Source organism: Ambystoma mexicanum, chromosome 4q, assembly GCF_040938575.1.
Source record: "Ambystoma mexicanum isolate Mex_15411 chromosome 4q, UKY_AmexF1_1, whole genome shotgun sequence".
Lineage (NCBI taxonomy): Eukaryota > Metazoa > Chordata > Amphibia > Caudata > Ambystomatidae > Ambystoma > Ambystoma mexicanum.
In genome coordinates this window covers 758,451,150-758,463,431 of record NC_090928.1, presented here as the reverse complement: position 1 = coordinate 758,463,431, position 12,282 = coordinate 758,451,150, and positions in this window count along the sequence as shown.

Below are 12,282 nucleotides of genomic sequence, written 5' to 3'. Positions count from 1 at the left end.
ATTTCAGAAATGTGACTGTTAGCATATGCCACAGTTAGATGGAATTTCAGAAATGTGACTGTTAGCATATGCCACACTTAGATGGGATTTCAGAAATGTGACTGTTAGCATATGCCACACCTAGATGGAATCTCTCAAGTTTAGTCTGCGCCAAACCTAGACAGAAATGTGACTGTTAGCATATGCCACACTTAGATGGAATTTCAGAAATGTGACTGTTAGCATATGCCACACCTAGATGGAATTTCTCAAGTTTAGTCTGCGCCAAATCTAGGCAGTAACATGATTGTTGGCATGTGCCACACTTAGACGGAATTCTCAAACTTAGCCCGCGTTGCATCTAAATAGAAATATGATTGTTAGTAAATACCACACCTAGATAGAATTTCAGAAATGTGACTATTAGCATATGTGACTCTTAGCATGCACCACACTTAGAATTATGAACCTAGCTTGCGCGGCATCTAGATAGAAATGTGACTGTTAGCATGTACCGGACCTAGATGGAATCCCACAATTGCAAGGACAGCAATGCCAACTAACCAACCAACTAACAATTCCATCCCTCTGCATACACCTCTCAAACTATAACCAAACACAACCACAAGCCTTAAACGCAGCAATCCGCACAAACTTCACAAAAATGCAACAACAAAACAAACCACACATAGACTTGCACAACAGCACACGACGACTACGGACCATAAAACACCCCAAGCCCAGCCGACGGACCCACCGGGCTGAGGCTGCCAACAGCACATCACTGCTCTCTTGCGTTTTTCCAGCTTGTTCCTACTAACCCACCCCCCCTCCCCTTTTCAGAGCCGCCAGAGCGCCAGGGGACCACTTCGGTGGTGATAGTGCGCGGTACAAATGACCTTTAACATTAACATTAACATTGGTATATAGCAGTGTCTAGCAAAAGCTTAAAACCTATGCAAAAGCCATAAATGTTGGCTTTGCCAATGCTTGTTTTAAACAGGACTTCAGTGGCTTTGCCAATGCTTATTTTTCACAGAATTTCAGTGAAGGACATGCAGAGTGCTTATGAATCGAGTGGCTGAAGGCAGGCCTGGTAAAACAGCATGTTTACAACTCCAATATAGTCATTAACTCTCAGAAGAACAAACACTGGCATGCACTTTGAATGTAAAGTCTGATGGAAGGGCTTGACTAAAGTTAGCCCAAAGAGTTCCCTTGAGGAGGTGTTTTGGGTGGGCAGAGGCAGGAATGGGTGTGAATGTCCATAGGAATTAGCAAGGCCATGAGCAAGAAATGGGTGGGCCCATAATCAAACAACACCTACAGACTCTGTGTACCTCCTCATATGTCATTCCGGGCATGGCTTCTTTTAGTTCCCAGTCCACCCCTGCTCCTCCCTATCTGCACCCCAATGCAATAGTTTTGGTTTATAGGTGTCGCAAGTGAAAACTAATAGCCGAAACAAAAACAACAAAAAAACATTTGCTCTCTAGCCCATTTAGAGGGTTGTTCCGGTGTGAGGCTGAGCATAAGCGTATACAGAGTAGATGCAATTCTACGACACCGCTTGCATGCACTATATAAGACAAACAAGGATTGGGCACAGGTTATACAGGGATGTTATGTAGCGTAATGTGTTTGGGCGCATGTGCGAGCCTCGTTCCGGCTCATGCATGCGCAATTTAATAAACGAGGACCGAGACGGCAGTTGCCATCGGGACCCCATACCAAGCAGGCGTGTCGGTGCCTTATTCCACTGTGTGCGTGCGTGCTGTGTGGGGCGGGCTGGGGCAGATGATCGCTTACAACATTGGTGACGAGGAAGTGCTGTGAGTGTGTGTGTGCGAGATCCTCAACACGTTGCATACGTCGGATGAGGCGTTCTATCATACAACGCAGCTCCGAATCCTACGCGGCAAGTTGGCAGCCATCTTAGATATCGATACGCGACGGATGCTGCCCGAGAGGGTGCTTGTGCGCTGTCCGTGTGCATCATTTGCATAATTTTTGGAATTTTCACGGGTGCCAGTAAACCCGATGCCTGTGAGCTTGTTAATTTGAAGGTGTTTTCATACACCTTACTACACAGCCTGTACTACGTGGCTAGGAAGATTCTGCAGAGGGAAAAGACATTCCAAAGACAATTTTGACAACGTGGTCAGCAGGAAGCATGGACACAGGAACCATCACCTCAGGATAAATGCTACAACGGTCAGTTTGACCCTCATGCAACTGTGGTCTCACAGAATTACGGAGAAGCTGTTCCTGCTGGTGTCGAGGTGCTGATTCAGCCATCATACCAAGTGAGTGGGGTGCCCTACCATACTCAAGAGAAGACATACTTGCGGCCTCACACCATAACGTGGGGTGCTCGTGTGGTCTGCAGAGATGGGTGAACAGGATGGAGCATCCATCGCCCCAGCACTCTGGTGCCCATGCCGAAATTCGACATTTCAGGGCCCCCGGCCAAACTTGGGCCTAAATGGTTGCTATGGGTTAAGAAACTCGAAATGTTTTTCAGAGCCACCGGCGAGACTGAGGACGATGCGAAAGTGGCAACGTTGTTATACTCAGCGAAGATGGAAGTACACCGTATATTTCGATCTTTAAACCTGCAGGTGACCACCTACGCAGCTGTCAAACTAGCTCTGCAGAATCACTTCCTGCCCCTGGCGAACGTGGACTATGACAGATGCATCATGTGTGCAGAGAAGCAGCTGGGTGATGAATCCCTAGATCAGTTCTGCACAAGACTAAGACAATTGGCCAGCACCTGCCGGTGGGAGAATGAGGAAGGCATCGTACGCAACCAACTCATTCAAGGGTGCAGCTCCAGAAAGTTGAGGAGACAGGTTCTTCGGGAGCCGGTCCTAACGCTAGCGCACATTTTGGACACTGGTCGTGCCTATGAGCTTGCAGAGAGCAGGGGAGCAAAGATGGACACGGCTGTTCGCCCAGGAAGGATTGAAGAAGCTTTCGCGGTGGGTTGGACAACTCCTCCCAAGTCATGATGGGGCCAGAAAAGGGCTGACGGCCCTCCCATCCACAGTAATCCACAATCATGCCAATACTGTGGATATGATCTACCTCATGTAGGGGAATGCCCGGCGATATCGAGAGTGTGAGGCAGATGCAGTACGCCAGGGAGGTGTTTCAGGTCATCCGATCAGCCATAGGCACCGGAGAATGGAAAGATGTGCTAGTCAATAATTCCAGACGAGAGGCAGGGGCTCAGAGAGACATGCAAGCCTTGTGGAAAGCCCAGAATCAGCTCTCAGTGGTTGACGATACGCAGCCGGCAAGTAGTCATCCCAAGATCCCTTGTGGCTAGGGTGCTAGAACTGGCACACAAAGGGCACCAAGGTGCAGTGAAAACAAAAGCACGCCTAAGGCCCAAGGTATGGTTCACTGATCTGGAGAGTCGAGTGGACGGGTTTGTACGAGGATGTGTCCCGTGCCAAGCAGCGAGCCCCACAGAAAGGGCCCCCCCAATAAGATCGATGGAGAGAAGCGAGCAGCCATGGGGTACCGTTCATGCAGACTTTGGGTCCACGGGAAGGGGCATGTATTTTCTAGCTGTAGTAGACCAATGGTCCAGATACCTCGAGGTTGAGTTGGTGGAATCGACAGCCTGTGACCACACCATCTTGGCACTGGAGAAGATCTTTGCCACACACACGTTCCCACTGGAACTTTGCTCGGACAATGGCCCGCCATTTCCAGTGCATCAATTTGCGAAATACCTCGAAGACAGAGGTATCAGACACCGGAAAGTTACACCGCTCTGGCCAAGAGCCAATGGAGAAGCTGAGAGGTTCATGTGGACCCTGAACAAAATCTTCCTCATTTCTTTGAATGGGGGAGGGGAGTTACGACAGAACTGTTCGAATTTCTGAGAGAATACAGGACGACCCCGCAACAGTCCACAGGGGTTGCACCAGCAGAGGCCTTGTTCAAACACTGCCCGAGAGGGCTGATACCGGTGGTGGAAGGAAGAGCACCTGGGGTAATTGACAATGAATGCGTCCGGCAGGAGCGACACGCCAAGAATGAAAAAGAGAGCGAGCGGAGGAACCACCAGGAAAAGGACATCGTGGTAGGAGACAGTGCTGATCAGGAACATACATCCTGAAGGGAAGATGTCCCTCACCTATGAACCACAACCCCTCGGGGTAACCCATGTGAAAGGGTCCATGGTGACTGCAGCAAATGGAGGAGGGACGGTGACCAGAAACGGATCTTATTTCAAGAAACTCGAGGCCAGTCTGCTGGATGGCCCACCAGAGACGCCCGAGCAGTCAGTCCCAGAGAGGCTCCCGCCAATGGAGACACCAGATGGGGAAGAGGGCCCGACACCAGGAGAAATGCCACTGCCGACCCCAGGGAGTAGCAGGAGGTACCCGAGCAGAGAAGTGCGACAGTGTCCTGCTCGATTTCGAGACTGTGGGGGCCATTACGAGTTTGGAGGCAGCCATGGTGCTAATAGCACCATGGCTTCCTCCAAACCTGTGTCCGGGTCTGTGGTGTCGGAATGGGGACTTACCGGGACATTCCGACCTTTGCGGACCCGGTAAATCACCATTCCGAAAATCATTCCCCATTCCCATTCGAGCTCCCATAGGACTCAATGGGAATGGAGAAGGAGCTAATAACAGGCCCGCAAATAGCGGCCCCGTTATTAGCTCCTTGGTCCCTTAGCGGGTCCCGCTAAGGAACCTCGGAATGAGGCGGTAGGGAGTTAACGGCACCGGCATCCTTACCGGTGCCATTAACCCCTTACCGCCGCACTCGGAATGAGGCCCTATGTCATGGACCCCGAAGCTTAGAGTGGTCCAGAGCAGCGCGAGCTAACTCATGTTGAGTTGTTATAATGTTATCATGTTGTTGTTTTTCCTTGTTTAAAGAAAAGGAGGGATGTTACGTAGCATAATGTGTTTGGGCGCATGCGCGAGCCTCATTCCGGCTCGCACATGCGCAATTTAATAAACGAGGACCGAGACGACAGTTGCCACAGGGACCCCATACCGAGCAGACGTGTCGGTGCCTTATTCCACTGTGTGCATGCGTGCTGTGTGGGGCGGCCTGGGGCAGATTATCGCTTACAACAAGGGAGTGTCGACCATCTAGGCTGAAAAGCTGCTTGCTATCTATAGCACTGTAATAGCAATGATGGTATATTTTGCACATTGGGTATTACATCATCAGCCTTGATGAATGTCCCATTGGTGTACAGATCTCATAATGTCATGTATTGCTACCTTGACCATGTTTTTTTAATTGCCATTTCTCTGGTAGGCGGGAGGGCATGAAGATTCCATGGGGGAATATCACTGCAAATGGTTGTTCTACAGTTGTCAGTTGTGAGATTGTCTTCCGAGCTATAATTGTGGCCCTCACTGGATCGGATATGCATTCATCTGTGCATCTAATCCAATGACGTATATAAGGCGAGAGCAGACTGTGAATGGAGGAGAGACTCCTATAGAAGGAGAGCAAGGTCTGCGCAGCCTCTGTAGCCACAACGTTCTGGAGAGGCAGACTCACATCGAGCCACAGAGCCAGCAGTGGCGTGGATGAAGTGAGACCTGCTAGCTGGAGGCTGGACGCTGAACGGTAGGTGCCTTGATCAAGCAAGAGGCTCCATTCAAGGGGAGAGAGACAGCAGAAAAGACAACCGTCTTCTCTGGTGGTGTGACCAATGAAGAGGAATGGTGGACTGGGCGCCCAGCAACCAATGCCGAGACCAGAGACAGGAAAGGAGACCGGGTCCCGAGCTACAGCTGGCTAGCACCTTTTCCTGACGCAAGAGGAACCGACGGGGAAACAGACACTTCCTACTTGTGGAGGCGAGAAAAGTCTATGCGGGCTGGTTTCCAGGAGTACAGAAACCGACATAGGTATGAGAATTTAAGAGAAGCTAATAGAAACACGACCGTGCTAAAACAGTGTGAAAGAGACACAAACACTGTAAATCATGGCTGGAATAGCCAGCAAAAGCACAAGAACTTAAGAGAAGCCAGCAGGTATACGGCCCCACTAAAACAGAGGGAAAGTACTACAAACATTGTACAAGGCTGGAATAGCTGACAAGACTACGAAAGAAGGATAGTCATAAGTCCTAGGCTAAAACAGAGTGAAAGGAACGAGAATGCTCAGCAGCAAGGTTAGAAAAGTGCATAAGACCACGGGAACCTGTATTACGCGAGCGGGCAGACACCTAAGTTATATTTTGTGATTGAGAAACAAGATACTTACCACAGAGCCACAGGGCATTGGGGAGTCCAAGCACCACAAAGGTGGGAAAGAAAGAAGTGTCTTTTCAAGTCATCCTGGAGGGAATGGAACATTTAAAAATAAGAAACACTTTTCTTTATCAGGGGGAGAGTGAAACCCATACAGAAGATAATTAGAATTTACCCAAATAACTCGATACAAAGATTGTAAAGACTATACCATTATGTTCTAATGGAACTTTGAGACTGAGAGCAAGTGAATTACAAGTTGGGCCAGGCAAATGCCGATACCAGCCTTCCTTTTTCCTTTTAGTTAGCTGTTTTCTAAAGTGGTAGGGACAGTTAGTGGTTTAGGATTCGGACAGAAGACTTCCCCTATCCTGCATAATCAAATGCATCAAGATTTTCCCAGGTCTCTCCCCTTTGCCGTAACAGCTTGCGGGCGCAGGGACCCACAAAAATTGTAGTTTTTTGTCCTCATACTGGTGGAATTTTGCTGTTGCATTTCTGATATCTGACAAAACTGCTTTGGTGGGATCTGCTACATGTACTCACTGAAGTTTGCACCATGTCTCTTCAGATTCCCTAATAACGTTTCTAATTATTTTTCAGACTCCGAGTTCAGTTCGATCCCCCTGATAAACACTTTAAACACCTGCCACAGTGTTCCTACAGAGTCGACGTTTAAATCGAAAGCTGACTATGTTGTCGTGAATAGTGGATGCAAAGGGCACGTCTTGTAGTGCCAGAGGTTTGAACCTCCAGAGGTTGTATTGTTTATGGCAGTTCATTAGCTTCAGAGGCAGAAGAATTGCTGAATGGTCTGAATAGGTCATAGGAAGTATTTTGGATGATAATAATTCACCCACAAATGTGGAGGACAGTAACCACAAGTCTATCCTTGAGAAAGAATCATGGACAGATGAGCAGTATATATATATATTCAGAACATGCAGGATGTAAAACACACCAAACATCTAATAGTGCTAGACTTTGCATACCATTCAAAAGTGCAGAGGCTGCCTTTGTTAGTCCCCTCAGGTTTGTGCTGGAGCGGTCAACTGCAATACCTACGATAGTAGTAACATTGCAGCCCCATATAATTGGGACCATAGGGAAGGTGTCACATATAATTAGTAAGCTAGTATAGAATTGCAGATCGTCCGCATTGGGACCATATGTGTTGACCAACAGAATTGTTTCACCTTCAAGTAGACCATGGACGATTATGTATCTGCCGAGGGGGTCAACAAAGGTTTTGCTCTGCTGGAAAATAAGGGACTTATGTACTACTATTAAGATCCCTCGTGCCTGTGTTGAGTATGAGATGTAGAATGTATTCTTTCCCCGTGCACTGGCAAAACGATTATTGATGTGATCTATTACATGGTTTTCATGTAAAAATAGTATATTTAGTTCATGTCTTTTAACATAAGCAAGCAATTTACACATCTTAATGGGATTTCCCATGCTACGAATGTTCCAACTCTTATACATTACATCATCCGTCATCGAACACGCGTATTATGAACCTTGCAAAATCCATCAATATGCACAACTTAACGATCTGTAGGAGTGTGGTCTGCATCAGGAGCCCGCTTAACACATATAACAATAGCCGAGTATAGATTTTATCCCTTAAATCCCACAACATTCCCGCCCCCACCCTCACCAACCTGTAGAACATGGTATTGGAAACTTCATCCCATTCAACCATATGAAAATGCAACTCTGCTTGGGGCTGGCTGCAGATCCATAGCCATGCAGCCGCTCATTTTCCTCAACCTAAAGAAAAACGGGTAAGCATCTACAACACAATATTCCTATATATTTATTATAGGGGAGCGCCCCAGTTCATAGTATATCATTTATGTCACAAGGAGTGGCGCAAGCTCGTCTATGTTGAGGGAGCTGGAACATTGGACTCAATAAAAGCCAATGCCTCCTAAGGTATTGTGAAAAAAGATGTCTTGTTTTGAAACTCAAATGTAGGTTTTGCAGGGTTAGCATGGAGTAGGTTATAGACCTTTCCATCAATAGCTCCTTGACACCGAAGAAGGTCTAGTGCTCCTTTTACACCGCATTGAAACAGTCAGGATAGATGTAAATCCTATTTGATCCAAGCCTGTACTTTTCTTTATCCCTGGCTGCCCATAAGAGGGAGTTGAGGGCCTCATTACGGGGACAGCGGTAACCCGCTGGAACTACCGGTGGTTTGCCGCCGTCACCATAACACCAAATCCGGCGCCTGACTTCCCGGTGGCACCGGGACTTTTAAAGTACTGGCGGATCGGGAATTCAGGCGCTGGGAAATGTTACTCCCCATTGCTGTGGAGTCCCAGAGAACTCTATGGGAATGGTTACTTGGAAGCACCAGCACACTTGGTAATGGTGCCGGTACTTCCGTGACAACTCTGCTTTCCAGGGACCTTTGCGCCCGGCAGGCAGAGTTGGAGTTTGCCGGTCTGGAAAGGGTGCCAGTAAGTTACAACTGGCACCCTTATTCCGGACAGGCAAACTGGGAATGAGGCCTATCTTTAAAATGTAGTATCTGGCTATGATGGGGCAGCGCTGTTCCAGGCTTCAGCTGCAGGGCCAGTGACCTGTGGGCTCTCTCCACTGCAAGGTTAGGGGATATTTTCAGTTGATCCAGAATAGGAACAAGAGTTTCTTCAATGTATGTCGCACCTAGAAACACTTGTGTACAGGTGCGTTATAAATGCCATATCATATCATATGTTTCCAAATTGCCTTTGATGGATATTTCAGGTATACTGAGTATGCGTATTATACTGTTGCAGCGAGAACGTGACTCAAGCTTTTCAAATTTCTTTTGAGCTGAGTTGGCCACTTCAGTAAGAGCTGGAAGTTCTGTTTCAGTGCAGTTAAATTGTCCTCCAGTTCCCAATCCTGGTTTCAGCTTTGGTCATTCTCTCGGAAGCCTTCTTGAGCTAGCTTCAAATTAATGGAGTTTATCTTAATCTTGAGATTCCCTATTGTATACCTCATTTAAAATATTTGGGAGGGTGCTCCTGGGGTATATAGAGTCACGGTTTACGGAGGGTGCAGTCCTCTCAGACATACAGTTTGTTTTTTGTCCAGGGGTAGGTATTATGGAACAGGGGCTGAATCTGGATCTTCTGATTACTAATTCCGTCTTTCTTTTATGAATTTTAGAGTGACCATTGCCATACCATGTGGGCATAGAACATGTATGCAATACAACATAGAATAGTGCTTATGCGTCCTGAAGAAGGCCAGTATAACAACTGTAAAGGACACCAGCGATGGTGTCTCATTAAGAATCATTGCCGAAACATTTTGACAATCCTTGAAGACTGAAATAATAGCTAGTCTTTGTTGTATTTTGCACTTGAATTTCTCTGTTATTAGTGTCTTTGTGTGTAAAAATGAGATTTAGACCATAGAGAGCGATGCTTTTTGAAAGGATCCTAGAAAGCGTTTGCATAAAAAGCAAATGTTGTGTTGTTATTTTGTCCTAGTATGGATACACGCACTGCTCAAGTCCACCCCACGGTTTTTAATATATTTTTTTATATATTCCTATGTTTTATTATAATTGTTTCTTGATTGTTTTTTTTTTCAATGTAACATTTTATTTGAGATTTAACATTACAGAGGTACATCAGACAATTCATAAGATTTTTCTGCAATTCAACGCACGTTATGTTCTTAGTTTAGTCAGTCCTCCGCTAGTGTAGGCGGGGTTTGGGTGCTGGGTTATGCTTCAGTTCAGTTTCTGGTGATATGTGGTGGGGAGGAGAGGTTTGTTTGCTGTGACACTTCTTAGTCCTTCTTTAGCCTAGCCAGCGGGTAAGAGGAGGTCTACGGGATAGAGTTGGGAATTGTTCCGCGAAGTCCATAAACGGGGCCCAGGTGTTCTGGAAGTTGTTCAGGTTCCCTGCACGTAGGGCCGTGATCTTCTCTGCCACTACTGTGTCCCAACACTTGGCCCACCACAGCGGGATTGATGGGCCTGTTGGATTCTTCTAAAGGCATGCGAGCGCGATTTTCGCTGCTGTTAGGAGATGTGTACATAGGCGGGCCAAGTGTCCGGTGAGGGGAAGATCGCCGTCGCCCAGCAGTACTATCCCTGGGTCCCAGGGGATGGTGAGACCTGTAATTGCTCTTATGTGGTTCAGAATTTCTCGCCAGTAGGCTTCTGCTTGTGGACATGTCCATAGCATGTGGAACAGAGTTCCTTCGGATTTGCATCCCCTCCAACAGACCGGCGGGATATTCGGGTCAGTTTTGTGCAGTCGGGCGGGTGTGATGTAATATCTGTAGCAGATCTTGTAATTGCATTCTTTGTTGGTGGTGCATTGGGAACTTTTCTGATTCCTGGTCCAGATCTTGGTCCATGTGTACTCTTCTATGGGTCGCCCCAGGTCTCTTTCCCATTCGGTCATGTACTTTTCTTTGGTTGCGATGTCGTGTTTATCCAGCAGCCGGTATAGCGTGGCGACCTTCCCTTTGGGTGGATCTGTTGTCATTGTGAGTTCTAACGGTGTTAGGTCTCTGGAGCCTTTCTCCTTAATGGTCCTTTGCAATAGCCAATGTCTTATTTGAGTGTATCTAAATCTTTCCACTTCTGGGACCTTGAATTTGGCTTTGCATTCCTCGAACGATAGAGGGCTGCCCTCCACCAGGAAGTCTGATGTTGTCCGAAGGCCCCCGGATTTCCATCTGGCAAAGGCCTGGGGATGTAGGCCCGGGGAGAAGTCTGGGTTGCCCCAGATTGGTGATAATGGGCCTATGACGCCTGTGTGTCCCCATTTGCGTGATGCGGCTTTCCAATTCACTACTGTGTTTGATGTTGCGTGCAGGGGTCGGAGGTTTGTTTGGCCTCTTGGTATCCGGACGTGCGGGAGGTCGTGCAGAGGGACTTTGCACCACGCTTCTTCTATTTGTGTCCAGTATGGGAGGTCTGCAGTTTGTGACCATATGAATGTTGGGGCTAATTGCGCTGCTTGTTTGTATCTGGTGACCTCTGGGACTCCCAGTCCTCCTATGTTGTGACCTCTAGTCATTATGCGTCTCGCTATCCGGGCTCTTTCCGCCCCCCCATATGAATTTCATTAACGCTCGTAGTAATTCTTTGAGTTGTTTTTCTGGGATATGGGTTGGCAGTGCCATACAGTGGTAGAGTAGGCGGGGGACTAGGTTCATTTTTGTGGCAGCTACTCTCCCCAGCCATGATATTTCTTGATTAGCCCAGTGTGTTAGGTCTTTTTTCAGTTCCTTGAATAGCTGTGAAAGTTGGTTTGATATATCTGGGTGGGGTGTTTATGGATGCGTATTCCCAGGTATTGGATCGCGTCCTTGGCCCATGGGATGGGGAATTTGGGAGATAGGTCTTTCTTTTGGCTCTTTGTAATATTGATTGTTAGTGCGGCTGATTTATCGTAGTTCACCTTGAATCCTGATGCCTTGCAAAATGCTTTAATCTCTTCTCGTATGGGATCGATAGAGATGGTTGGGCGGGTGATTGTTAGTAGGACGTCATCAGCGTATAGTGCTGCCTTGTATTCCCTACCGCCTACAGTAATGCCATGTATGTTCGGGTTCTGTCTGATTCTTCCGGCGAAGGCTTCCATGGATAGTGCGAACTCCATGGGGGAGAGCGGGCACCCTTGTTGGGTACCTCGGTTGATGTCTATGTTGCCGGACCTGTGGCCGTTTACTCTCAGTTGGGTTGTTGGTGATTGATAATTTGCCATTATCCAGGTTGTAAATTTGAGTCCGAATCCCATGTGTTCGAGGGTGTGTTTGATGTATGTCCATTCCACCAGATCAAACTCTTTGTGGGCGTCTAGGGAAATCACCATTAGTTTTTCTCGCCGCCGGTTGGCACTCTCTATTAGGTCTATTGTTCGCCTGATATTGTCGAACGTGCTTCTCCCGTAGATGAATCCAGTTTGGTCCCTGTTTATTAAGTTTGGGAGGACGCGTCCCAGTCTGGCGGCTAGGATTTTGGAATATATCTTTCCATCTAAGTTCATGAGAGTTATCGGTCTGTATGCTGTTGCTTGTTTTGGGTCTGTCC